Source organism: Mytilus californianus, unplaced genomic scaffold (genome assembly GCF_021869535.1).
Source record: "Mytilus californianus isolate M0D057914Y unplaced genomic scaffold, xbMytCali1.0.p SCAF_5, whole genome shotgun sequence".
NCBI classification, from domain to species: Eukaryota; Metazoa; Mollusca; class Bivalvia; order Mytilida; family Mytilidae; genus Mytilus; species Mytilus californianus.
The window spans coordinates 71,207,909-71,221,657 of record NW_026262701.1 but is presented as its reverse complement, the minus strand read 5'-3'; the positions used below and the strand labels follow the sequence as shown (position 1 = coordinate 71,221,657).

At 32.6% G+C, this 13,749-nt stretch overlaps 1 long non-coding RNA gene across 1 annotated transcript; it reads left to right on the top strand.

The window, feature by feature from the left end:
• The first annotated feature begins 4,659 nt into the window (after positions 1-4,659).
• Positions 4,660-10,084, top strand: LOC127702995 (uncharacterized). The gene is made up of 2 exons (XR_007982627.1): positions 4,660-4,773; positions 7,926-10,084. It is a non-coding gene; the product is annotated as an uncharacterized LOC127702995 (long non-coding RNA).
• The last annotated feature ends 3,665 nt before the right edge of the window (positions 10,085-13,749 follow it).

The window sequence follows — 13,749 nt, the reverse complement described above, 5'->3', positions numbered from 1 at the left end:
GTTAAGTTGAATATCCAAGAAGTAGCTACTCCAAGAAACAAAAATCTTGGAGATATAATATCAAGAAGCTATGGAATGGAGAAACAGCAATTACTCAGCCCACAGGATAGTACATGTGATCTAAAATGCCTAAACTTTATTTTGCAGTATTTTTATTGGGAAAGTGGGAGGGGGTTGAGCCTGGCCTGATGAAGGTGAATCAAGAAAGCGCTTCGGATGCACTAAATTTATTAAAGAGTTATTTTCTTTATTTAACAAAACAGTCAATGAAAGTGATGAAATGATTTTTTCTCCACACTTTACACAATGCCCTAAGATTTTATGAATCTTAATTGATTTTTCTATTAACCCATCAATGTTTTGTTATTCTATCATCACTAAGATATATCAATGTCGTGATGAAATATATAACAACTTCATTAAGCCTTTCTATCGTTCATACCTATAAAGAAAATTATCTGTCTCATGAATATTTTATCAAAGTAAACCCATTATCTCTGGAACTTTACACGAAAAGTAGTTCTATGAACTCAAACAATGTAAGTGAAAGTGATGTTGAATTTTTCATGAAAATGATTAACTTTTACCGTGACCAAAACTATTTCACAAATTTTCTTCGTTTTCGGTAATAAAGTAACGACCATTTAACATTTGTGGAACAATTAAGTTTTGTTCAAATTTGTTAACAAGGTAATAGAAAACGCCGTCACGAACGAGGCAAAACATAAAAAAAAAACAACAACAAAACAAACAGAAAACTCACTATGAAAGATGACATTATTGTCATATTTGAAAAAAAACCTGCAGTTTTCACATCGACGTCGTTTCGAGGAATACAATTAACATTTAAAAAAAAACAACTTGGTTTAGCGCTCACAAGCATGTTTAACCCCGCCACATTCTTTATCTGCCTGTCCCAAGTCAGGAGCCTGCAGTTAGTGGTTGTCGTTGGTACATGTCTGTCATATTTGTTTTTCGTTAATTGTTTTTGTTATAAATTAGACCGTTATTTTTCTCAATTGAATTGCTTTACATTTTTCATGTCGGGGCCTTTTATAGCCGACTATACGGTATGGGTTTTTCTCATTGTTGAAGGTCGTACAATTGCCTATAATTGCTTACATCCACTTTATTTGAACTTTGGTGGATAGTTGTCTCATTGGCAATCATACCTCATCTTATTTTTATATAGAAAAAAGGAATCTCAAGATGAAAGCCGGTTACTTAATTCATAGCGAATGTAACTTTTCATAGATCAATAATATTCAGTTTTACCCATAAGTAAAAAAAAATGTAAAAGCGGAAGACATGTCAACACATAAATGCAAATAAACACAACTAGAACACTTTAAAATAGCTATCAGAGGCAAACTGTGACATACACACTTGATCACGTTCGGCCTATCAATCTAGAAACGATACCAGTTAGTACTGAGCTCTGACTAAGCAGCTAATGCGACAGTTATTGTGTTCCCCAAGGAAGTGACTGAAGTAAATACAAGCTCTTGAGAAGCGGATCAACTGTAAAATGAATATAAACCAAACATAGGTGATTCAGATAAATTGCTACGGAGAAAAACAAAAAAATACTTTTTTCAAAACAAAAACACCACATCTGTCATACATATATTTGTGTGCAGACGACAATTTGTGCAACTGCTGATATAAACAAAAAGCCTTAAGGACTGTGGTTTATTTTTATCAATAGTACCGCTTAAGTCGACGCTAGGGGCCGTCTTCATCTTGTTGTAGGGTATGAATGATTCGTTCATTGTTGAAGACCCTACATCAACTGTCAACAGGAATAAAAGCCCTGCTCATTGATAATTTTCTATGTTTTCTATGTATTGTGTGCGATTTTATCCCATGTACATTTACTCCATATCCATTCATTTTCTTTTGTTTCAATAGTGTCATATTTCTTACTAATTTTAGAAAAAATGAGAAGAAAATGAGTAACACGACGAAAATTGCTTGTTAAAAAAAAGAATTTCTTATCCTTCTGACGATAATTGTCTATTCTACTTGTTCATATTTTACTCGCTTTGATTAATGATTTTCAATTTCCCCCTTGGTATCTTTTTACTTTTTATGTAGATAACTTTTCAATTTGATATTTTCAGAAAATGTATTCCATCTATATTGCAGAAGTTACAAATGACTTCAGTTGGCTGACATCTTTTCATTATTCGATAGCGATTTTGATCAACTCTGTGACGTACGAGCTAGATGATGGAAGATGAATTGCCCATTGGAATATCAATCGTCTGTCGGAAAATCTCTCAAACGAATTCAGCTATATAGTTATCAATTAAAATCTCTAGCATGTTCTATATGTATACTATTCTTTCTTTACTATACTCCAGACAAGTTTGTTTGTTTTGTCTTACGATAGCCTTTTTATTCAGTTCTCTTTCAAACATTAATACACAATTATGACTATCTGAAAATATGAAGTGTAAACTGTAGAAGAGTTCACACTTTAAATATCTATAAAATTGAAGGTCATTACAGTAAATCTTTTGAGGTTTGAGTTATGTCGCTTTGTATACTAAAATGTGATTTGTCTGTAGATGTCACAATTTACCCTGATTTCTATTTATCACATCAGAATATGACCGCAGTAATACTCATGAACTCTCAGTTCGTAGCAATGATATGCGTTGTCACCAATCTGATTAAAATTCAGACCTATATTAACTCGCGTGCTCGTACGCTTATATGAGTAAAACGAAATCAGAGAACTATATATTTTAATTAGATTGCATTGTCACTATATAGTCAATTCATCAAATATCTCGATTTGGCTATGTTTTCAATGTAAATTTGAATGCTGTGATGTAATTTCGCCTTCTGTTGTTAAAGTTAACTATTATGGTTATAAGACTATGAAAATATAAGAGTTTTAAACGGTGCCTTATTTTTGATTGATTGGATGTTCTTTAGTTAACGCCCAGTGGCTTATTTTTCATGTATATTGAGTTTCGACCAAAGGTTAGTCACAAGTGCGTTTACAACTGCATATTGAAGGTACACAAAATAGCATGCAGGTTTAAAAACACACTATTTGTTGGCTTATATATGTGTTTTAAATAAAGAAACCTCATTTGTTTTTACTTTACGTGTGCAATTTGCAAAAGACAATATGTGACAAGAAAAGTGGAATCGTAAGGTCAACAGTGCTTGTTTTGTCATGTTCTGAGTTCCTTGGGTGGTTCTTAAGGGTTTTTATTCTCCTGGCATTTTCCTTTTAAGATACACTTCATTTCCTGATGGACAGTTGTTTCAATTCATTTAAGTCTACTCAGTAAAATCAATAATCAAAAGGGGAGGTAATTTTCAATATCAGTTTGTCATTAGTTCAGAATTTACCTAGAAATTTCTCATCATATTTAGTTTAATACGATCAGTACAGCGCTACATTTTCCATTTCTTAAATTATGTAGGATAATTACTAAAATGCATCAAGTACACACATAATACTTTGATACGATTAAGTACCAGCCTAACATTAAAAGAGCTTACACGGGGATTTCTCATATCATCCATAACATTGAGAATGGAAACGGGGAATGTGTCAAAGATACAGCAAACCGACCAAACAGCAGAAAACAGCCCAAGGCTACCAATGGGTCTTCAATGTTTGAATTTGTAATAAACATTATAAGTGTTGAAAATGAAAATACAAACATTTCCTTTCGTCCATTCTGAAAGATTATTGCCAACTTTTACCAGTTATATTCGATGATGATGAATTGGCGCTAACGCTTATTGGCAAATATTACATACATATCAGAACGAGAATATTAACTTGTTTTGTACTAAACCAACGAGCTGTTCGGGTTTTATACACGCTAGTTAGCATGGTAACAATTCTACTCGACGCACAAATAATGAATAATAGAATAATACTATAATATCAGCTTTTCGTGATAACAGATTTAATTCGTTCTAACGATTGATAAAATTTTTTAATACGATTTATAAAATTCGGTATTACGATTTTAATCCGTTATCACGACTTACCAAAAATTGTGATAACGAATTTAATCCGTGATAAGGAATTCTACAATTCGTGATAACGATTTTAATTCGTGATATTGAATTCAATTTATATTTTTGGGAGGTCCTAAACGGGCTTCCATAGAAAATACATATTTATATTACGTTTGTTTTAGTTTTTTTTTCATATCCGGACTTATTCTCCTTAATAAGGATGGCTAATTTGTAGATATGGCCGTGACACTGCAATTTGAAATATCATATTGACAATATGGTCAATATAATACGTCCGTGTGGTAGACAATTTATAAGGCGTTATTGTTTCAGCAGTACTAAAAAGTACCTTTTTATTTCAACCAAAGGAAATATATTCGGAATAAAATCTCACTGTTTCTATTTTGAACGGAACACAAGGAATAGCGAGACCAATTCATTATTATGACTCAATAAATTATTATTCAGCATAAAACAATCCATAAATTAAATTTGGCATAATATTAAAATGCACACGGTACAGTATATAATAGGTCCTTTTACACTGTGGTGTTATCTTGTAAAATCAAACGGTGTTAATATGATTTATCAAGATACAGAGTACACCTTAAAGACCTTTAACAGTTTAACAAAAACATTATTGTTGTCTGTCATAGTGGATAAATAACACCAAGCCAAGTCAGTTTCAACCTTATAAAATATTTACCAGTACACCATACAAAATATCAATACTCAATTAACGAGAATCATTAATGGCTGAAAAGTTTACATATTAAGGTAAGCTACTAAAGTATATCACATGCTAGGCATACGAAGATCTTGGTTTATCGATGTCTATTTCACTGAATGGCATTACTTAATAGAAAAGTTTTTTTTTTATGTTTTGTTCGTCTTAAATTTAAAAGAATATTAAGACTATTTTTTTTCTGATGATTTTTAAGTTTCACGACCATACATCGATATGGTCGAGCATGAATAAGAGGTGATGTTGGAATAAGTCAATGAAACAACAATCCAACCACACAAACAAACCAAATAGAGGTAGAGATAATCTTTACAAATTGTCATCAAAAGACTCACCAGTGACTTCAGAATCATAAAAGTTAAAAGGCCAACTAAGTTACGAAGTGCAAAAGATCGTTGTTTTCTATCCCGTTGTTGGTGTTACTAAATGAAATCTTTATTATGAAGCACAGCAGCCAATATATATTTGTATGTAAATAAACGTGATTTATATATCAGCAAATTAAATATTTTGAAGTTGCTTGCAGTAATTTTGAAAATTCTTATATTCTGTATTGTTTAATATTGGTTTACTAAAACTATTTTTTTCGTCGTGCGTAAAATTGTATCATAAGCTTGATATTTTATTTTATCATAAACAAATTCTTGCGTCTAGATTTTCTGTAACCAGGATTGCTCAAACCCCATAGTATTGAAGAACAAGAATGGGTATCAAGAAAGGCGAAAGATACCAAAGGGATATTCAAACTCATAACTCGGATCGAAAAACAAACTTAATGTGTTTTGGCGAAATAGAATTTAGTATAACTGGCTAGCATGATTGTTAATCTTTGGTATAATATCTGTTAGCTCAAGTTTTAAATGCCTAAAACTGAACGGCATATATAGTAACGACACTTGCTAATTGTCTATGACTGTATGTTAAGGTGGTATATAACACTACAGGGAGATAACTCTGTAAAAATCAGATGAACGTTTTAATCACGTTCTATTGTTAAGGAAATATTAAGCTTTTCAATTATCAAAATTAGTGTTTGTCAAACTGCTATATATCCAATGAAATTTTTCCGATAAAGTGTGTGGTTCAAGTTTTTTGATTTTTTTTTATATTTTTGTCAAAGGGTCAAAGTAAATATTTTGTCAAAATTTTATGAAAATTAAACGAGCCGGGCAAATTAATTTTAGTAAAGGTGTTTGGTACTACCTTAAGCTACATATCCAGGCGTCTTTTCTGTTTTTGTTTGTTCTAGTGCTAAAAAACAACCTTTCTCAATATACGCTTACACACAACAAGCAAAACCGCCTGCGAGATTTCTCAGATGCGGGAATTTGTTGGTTCCATCCCCGCCGTGACCGGATATCGGAAGCCGAAGATTTTAAAAGTGTATCTACTTCTTATACGCTAAGTCTCGGAATAAGAGCAAAAGATTGGTTGACTCGGAATAATTTGTCTGGGTAGGGTGACATGTCTTCCTGCATATTTGTTACCTTGTGAACTTTATAATCTGGCTCAGCTTGTCGGTCTAGTAAAAACGGATATTGCAAAAGATAAAAGAGAAACATGGAATGTTGTTGATAGACTTTATATAATGCAATAGATCGATACATCTAACAATAAAATGAATTTCTAACACATACAAGAATTACTAGAGTGGAAGTTCAGTAATCAGTCGTGATAAATTGATTCTTTGGAAGCTAATTCAGTCATGGTAAGAATATTGTTTTCATTTGAATTCTTCAATTAAAAACTATACACATCGCAACACCAGGTATTTGTAATGATGTTGTACTTAGTTTGTCAGTTTGGTTTTTTTTTATGTTTGCTTAGTTTCTTAAATTCGTCGAATTGATAATTGGTTACCATGCAAAAGAAAAAGATTAATATGGATGGCAAAATCAATATATTTGTATTAGGTTCGTTATTTATTTTAGTTTACTCCACATCCAACATTCTATAGGGTAAAATGCACACTGGATACACTCATAGGTCAAGATTAAGTAGGAGAGAAATTCTGTTCAGATTGACATTTAATACCCCAAGTTATGTTCTGAATAAGCACTCCTTATTTCAGATTACACTAACATTAAAGTTGCATCTTTATATAGGGCGATATCAACTGTTTTACTTTGACCAATTTTGGTTTTGAAACTCTTCTATATTAGGTGAATAAAACTTCACGAAATTTTGAACACGAGTGCAGTTGAAAATATCATTCCATAAACACGTATACGGAGAGAATATCATAAACGACATAAGAAATTATCCACACTAGGCCCGATAACCCAATCATTTTCCCCTATTTGTTTACTAGTATTATAACACAATGGCAATTAAAAAAATCCCACCTGCGATTTGGTGATCATCAAGTTTGACATTTACCGTAAAACATATAAAAATTAGAAAATTTCATCATCTCATTTTCTCATGGCAACATAAAACATAAGGACATCGGTATTGGTGTAAAAAATAGGAAAAAAAAATCAATGAAAAGGCAAAGAAAAAATTAAGAAAAAATACACTGAAATTTAAGGAAACTATATTTATCACGAAAAATGAAAGGAGTTAATTGTGTTATCAGGCCACTATATCACTAGATACAGCAAATAATTCTCAGTATAAAATCTTTAAAAGGACTAAACTTGATTAAATTCCGGTAATTTTAGAAGTAACCTTATTATCAATGTTAGTTTAAGTAGGAATAATCCATGGATGGTAATAGTAGAGAACTCTATAATCAATGATAACTTGTATAATCCGAATCTGCTACAAGTCCTAGTATCACCATGGAGGTATTATATTGACTTCCATGGTATCACCAACTCAATGAAAATTTCTTAATCATTTGATTAACTAGAAAATACCTTTAGCAATAAATTCATCATAAATACCAGGCTTGAACTTTTGCACGCCAGACGTGCGTTTCGTCTACAAAAGATTCATCAGTGACGCTCGAATCAAAAAAGTTAAAAGGTCATATGAAGTACGGAGTTGGAGAGCATTGATGATCAAAAGTGTATCACTATATTATCCACTGAGTGGTCATTGACGTATGTATTTCGTGTATTTACTTATTCAATACGTTCTCCAACCCTCATCTGCCATTAGTTTATCTATCTAAACACTGATGCATCATAATAGTTTTTACATATTAACTCCAGTAATACTTTTTTTATTTCGTTTGAAGGACATCTTAGATGTAGACGTAACGCAAGGTCTGACGTAAACAAATATTACCGAAAATACAGCAGCAAAAAGACAATCAACTACATGTATTCCATATTACAGCAATAACCAACATTTATGTTTCACAAACAAATATTTTTAAGAAAAGATACAGTCTTGAGAATGAATGAACTATGAAAACCAAAAAGAGAGAACATTTCTTGACCAATAGTTCACCTAGGATGTTACCCTCCATTCAGAACGCAGTTGAACATTTTCGAACAGCAATGACGAGACAGAAAAGTAATATAGTGCGTCTCCCCCCTCTGACGAAAAGTCCTGAATATTATGGCGGTCGCATTAAATATAAACATAGATCTTCGGAGGAAGCAATGCGAAACTCGGAAAACTGGGATAAACTTAAGTTCATTTTGAGTGAAGAAAGTACAACGAACTCTATTGACATGGTGTACGAAGTTAACAAACCGGGAAATAATATGTTGGATTCCTTAGAATGTTCTCCTCCGTTGATATCTACGTCGATATCCAAGGATATATTTGAAAATAAAGTCAAAGAATTAAATTCAAAACGAAACGATACAAGAAAAACAACATTGACAAATTTTGAGGACGAATTGAAAATATCAGAAGATCACGTGGCAAAAACTTCTCGCAATGTACACGATGAAACAAACAAGAATGTGAAAATAGATGCAGATGACAAATATTTCAAAGAGGAAAATCAGTTGCAAAAATATAATATCATAGAATCAAGAGAACAAAAACCTTTACTGAAGAAAGTGCGATTCAATTTAAACGACACTACACAGAGAAATCAATTCACCGAATCGTTTAAATCTCAACGGTCCAAGAATAAAAAATATTTTCTAACAAAAACTAAAGTTTCAGATCTCACGATGCCACACAGTCCGTCAAGCAGGGCAATCCATCAGAGCAAAAAAGTGGGACTAGCAATGAAACAGATAATAAGAGGACAAAATATTGGCAAAAATGGTCGGTCACAAAGATGCTAAGTTAGGTAACACATTTGCATAAAATCCACCAGAACATGTTGCGATTTATGGAAATCTGTAAATGACGCCATTCTCTGGAATTTTGTTTTCTGGCTGGTACACATAAAATAGACTATCACTTTTCATATAAATCATGTTCATGTATTGTGCAATAATGTTTTGAGTGATAATATTAGAACATAGAACAAATTAGAACTTTCAAATACACACTTGATCAAAAAGTTATCTTTAAATTCAGTTAAGCTATTTTGTTAAAGATTTGGGGGAAAAGGGTCCAGGGGAAATTGATACAGCCACATGTTACGTAAGTCTTCTAACATTTAGAAGTTGATTTCTAAGACACAAAACGCACACTTCTTAATTATGTTTTTAACACGCAGTCCTTGATGTAAAGTTGTACTTAGTTAATCTAAATAACATTTTGATTTAACACAGGTCGCTTACACACAGGCTTGATTTTAATCCGGAATTACCTGTTGAATTTAACAAATATGCAAAATGCAAAAATATAAGATTAAATCATATGTGTTTCATCTTGTTTTTTTAAAAAAAATTTGCAAAAAATATTTGATAAAATGACTCAAAATGAATTTAAAAAAGTGAGAAGATTTTGCCCCAATTAAATTTGATGTACTTTCAAGAGATGTTAATACATTTAAAGATATACTTCATTCCACGTATCCGAGTCAGAGGAGGGACGGCAATCTGCACACGGCACGTATATTGGACTCAAATTATCAAAAGGTCGCGGTTAGAATGTGTCATTTATTACAAGCAGTTCGTGCTGTGAACATCATCTGGACAGTCGAAATTTGTCTATATCCGAACATCGAAGTATTATATAATACTTCCATGATCCGAGTAAGTTAGGAAGTAACAACAATATCTGCTTCCTACTCGGAAGTTTCACCTAGACTAGGGATAACAGATGACAATCGTGAATGAAATCCGTCTGTTACAGTTTTTCGATTTTTAGTTAGTTCAACTAGTGAAGGTATGCTAAATCAACGAAATATCTCCTGAAAAGATTTTCAATATCTTAATCGTATATTTTCTGAATCTGTGATCGGAAAGTTTTTTGAGTCATTTGTTATGAATTCTATGTAGCATAATTATTATTGATGTATTTAAAATGATGTAAAATTCATTATCTTTTTTTTTGTAAAAAAAACCGTTGATTTATGTCCAATATGATATTTAAATTCGATAGAAATAAGAGATAATTTACAGCAAGCACGTTATTACAAATCAAATTTATCTTGAAGTTTATTTATATTAAAAAAGAAATCACTATTAGGATATCAGATGTATACAATTTTTCCTCGTTTACTGATGAGTACGTAGGTGTTGCCAAAAACTCGTCAGCGTTTGAAGTCCATTAAATATTAGATGCATATTATTGCTATTTACGTGATGTACCTAATTGTACACAACATTTGAATTACTAAAAAAGATAAATAATGAACAAAGGTTCAAAAAGAGAGAGAAAAGGCACCACGTCGGCAATAAAAAAATCATAAGACCATTAAAAGACAACACCTCGGCCAAAAAAAAAAAAGAAAAAAAAGGAGAGCAGCCTTCATCAATAACAACACATTACACAGAAACAACACGAGTCCAGACCATTCAAGAACCCTGGAAGAATCCAAGTGCCCCCGAAGTGAAGCAGCGCCTGCTACACTAGTGTCACACGTTGTGTTAGTCATTGCAAGTACGAATTATACGTTGATAAGATGCATTAGGTAATAAATGTTGCAATCGGGGAAAAGAGGACAGGATTGTGGTTACATATCCGCGGTGATCTGTGACACCCATATTCCATACCGGAAAACCAAATTACAATGGCGTCTGTAAAGCTTTCGAACGGATGACTTCCACTTGACCATTTGGAATCCTTGGTTCAATAACGTCCTTGTAAACAGTAACCCTAATAACAAAGAAATCTTGATGATTGGAAACGCAAGCGCTAGAAAAGTGTATCAACTGGAAGATACATACTGAACACACAGGTGCTGATGGAATGATGCATCACGGATTTTAGTCAATATCATTTGTCCGGATTGTTAAGGAATATTATTTGTTTAGTCATTTCATAATACTAATAAGATATTTATCATAATAACAACAATATTATTTATTTGCCTTTAATTGAAGATCAATAGAAAGAAAAATAAATAATATCAGCTGATTCTCGTTATCTCAAACTCTTTTATTTCCCAATTCCTGTTATTTCAGAGTATATTGATATAATTGCATCACATTTACTCTTTATTTCTCATAATTCCTGCTTTATACAACTAAACTTTGTCAGTTCGATTATCTTTGAGATTACAAAAGTTGTCTGTATTTTTAAAATCAGCTATAATAACCAAGGTTAGATTAAGAAAGCAGACTTTTTATAAATGCATTAACAAACACGTACTAACAAGCTTTATCATGGCTCGTTTCCCTGTTCTTTAAAAGTATTTACGTGTATACCTTCCATAACCTTAAACAAATATTTCAATTGTTGGTCAGTTACTGAAGTCACACCTTCTCCTTGGTTTCGCAAACACCATCAACATGTAGTCATTTATATTTACTGCAGGGTTTGTTACTCTTGCTGTGTGGATGCAGTAGAATGTGTCCCCATGCCTGTAGTGTATGCCCTTATATTTTACAGCTAGGGTTTTTTGCTTGTTAGATAACTGTCTACATATTCCATTATATTAATGTTCTATTTCTTTTACTGTTTCTGTGTCATTTCGTCTCTTTAACCCCAGTTTAACCCCGCCCCATTTTTGCGCCTGTCCAAAGTCAGGAGCCTCTGGCCTTTGTTAGTTTTGTATGTTTTTTTAATTTTAGTTCATTTATATGTTTCGGAGTTTAGTGTGACGTCCATTTTCACTGAACTAGTACATGATTTAGTTTAGGGGCCAGCTGAAGCCCGCCTCCGGTGCGGGATTTTCTCACTGTGTTGAAGACCCATTGGTAGCCTTGGGCTGTTTTCTGCTCTTTGGTCGGGTTGTTGTTTTTGACACATTCCCCATTTCCATTCTCAAGTTTATCTTGTGGAGAGTTGTCTCATTGGCAATCTTACCACATCTTCTTATTTTCATATTTACAACTTGTTTAACTTTTCAAAAACTTTAATATTTATATGGGGGTGCTTTTGTGTGAGGGAAACTATAAAAATAAGAAGATGTGGTATGATTGCCAATGAGAAAACTCTTCACCACAGATCAAATGACGTAGAAGTTAACAACTAAATGGTCACCGTTCGGGTATAACCTTATTTACTATGGGGCTTATGTCTGTCATAAGGGGCATTAGTCTGGGGTTATTGTCTTGAAGACAAAGTCTGAAAAGTGTGACATTTTGACAGAGTGTGAATTCGCATGGCGGATGATGCATGCACAGCAGGAGATGCTAACCCTGTCGATGCACCCTGTCTCGCCCGCTCCTTTTGGAGAATATGATATTTCCTCAGTTTTTGTTTGTTACCTTGATTTGTTATCTTTATCGATGTATGAGATTACAACATCAGTAAACTATTGATGCCTAACGTGAGAAAACATATCAGGGGCATATTCCCAATAATGTTATTGAATGCCAAAATAAGAGTGTATTCATGATCCTTTGGAGAGTATTTACACAGAAAAATCTATGTTGGATATCCCTCCGAAAAAGGAAAAATATGTATAACCCAAGGAGTCACCAAAGAGTCTAGTTTCAATTAAGAATGAAAATAGAGAAGGTATGAACCTAAAGGATTCAACTGCACATAATTCCAATGTCTTTTCATTAAGTACTAGTAAAATATTTCTTAAGATATATGATTGTTTTATGACACTTCGCGGAAATTTACCATATTGGTTTCACATCCTTTTAAATCTTACTAATTGTTCCATATGAAAGCTTAGGTAAATATGATTCCGTAAATAATTAAATATATAGTTGCTAGGTACTTTTCTGAAAAAAATGTCAGAGATTCCTTCAAAAAACTTTACCAAAATTTTAATCACATCCTTCTGAAATTCATTTGTTCAATATCAAGAAGGTTATAACCTTTTCTAAAATGTATGGTTGCTAGGTGCCCTGAACGAATTCCAGGAAATTTACCAAAATGGGAATAACGTCCTTTACACATTTAAGTATTCCATGTCAATGTTTTAATCACAACGTTTCCAAATATATAAATGGTTGTATTGAGCATTTCCCAATTACAATTGTTCTACGAGAATTCCAAGGAATTTACCAAATTAGGAATCACATCCTTTGAAATCTAATTGTTACACAGAAAAACTGCTAGGACATGTAGTATAATTGCCAATGAGAAAACCATCTACTTGAGTCTCATATGACATGCATGTAAGCAACTATAGTTCACCGTAAGATCTTCAACAACGAGCAAAACCCATACCGTATAGTCAGCTATAAAAGGCTGCGACATGACAAAATGTGAAATAATTCTAACGAAAAAACCAACGGCCCGATTTTATGACAACTTAACGAACAACACGTACAACAGACAGTCACACACATTTGTGAGCGATTAATAAGGTTGCTGCATATCCTTTTTCCAAAAATGTATGTGTGCGAGAATCTTTTAGGAATTTTATCTTAATTGGAATCACAACCTTTTGAAATGCATTTGTTCCATTTCATATTAAGGTAATAATGATTCTATAAATATATGGTTTGTAGTAAATTTTCCTAATTATTATTGTTCTGAGAAAAAAATAAGAATTGCATTCTTTCAAATCCAAAATATGCGTATAAAAGTTACCATACGCGGTCTTAAACGGGAGTTCAAAAATAAAGACAATTTCA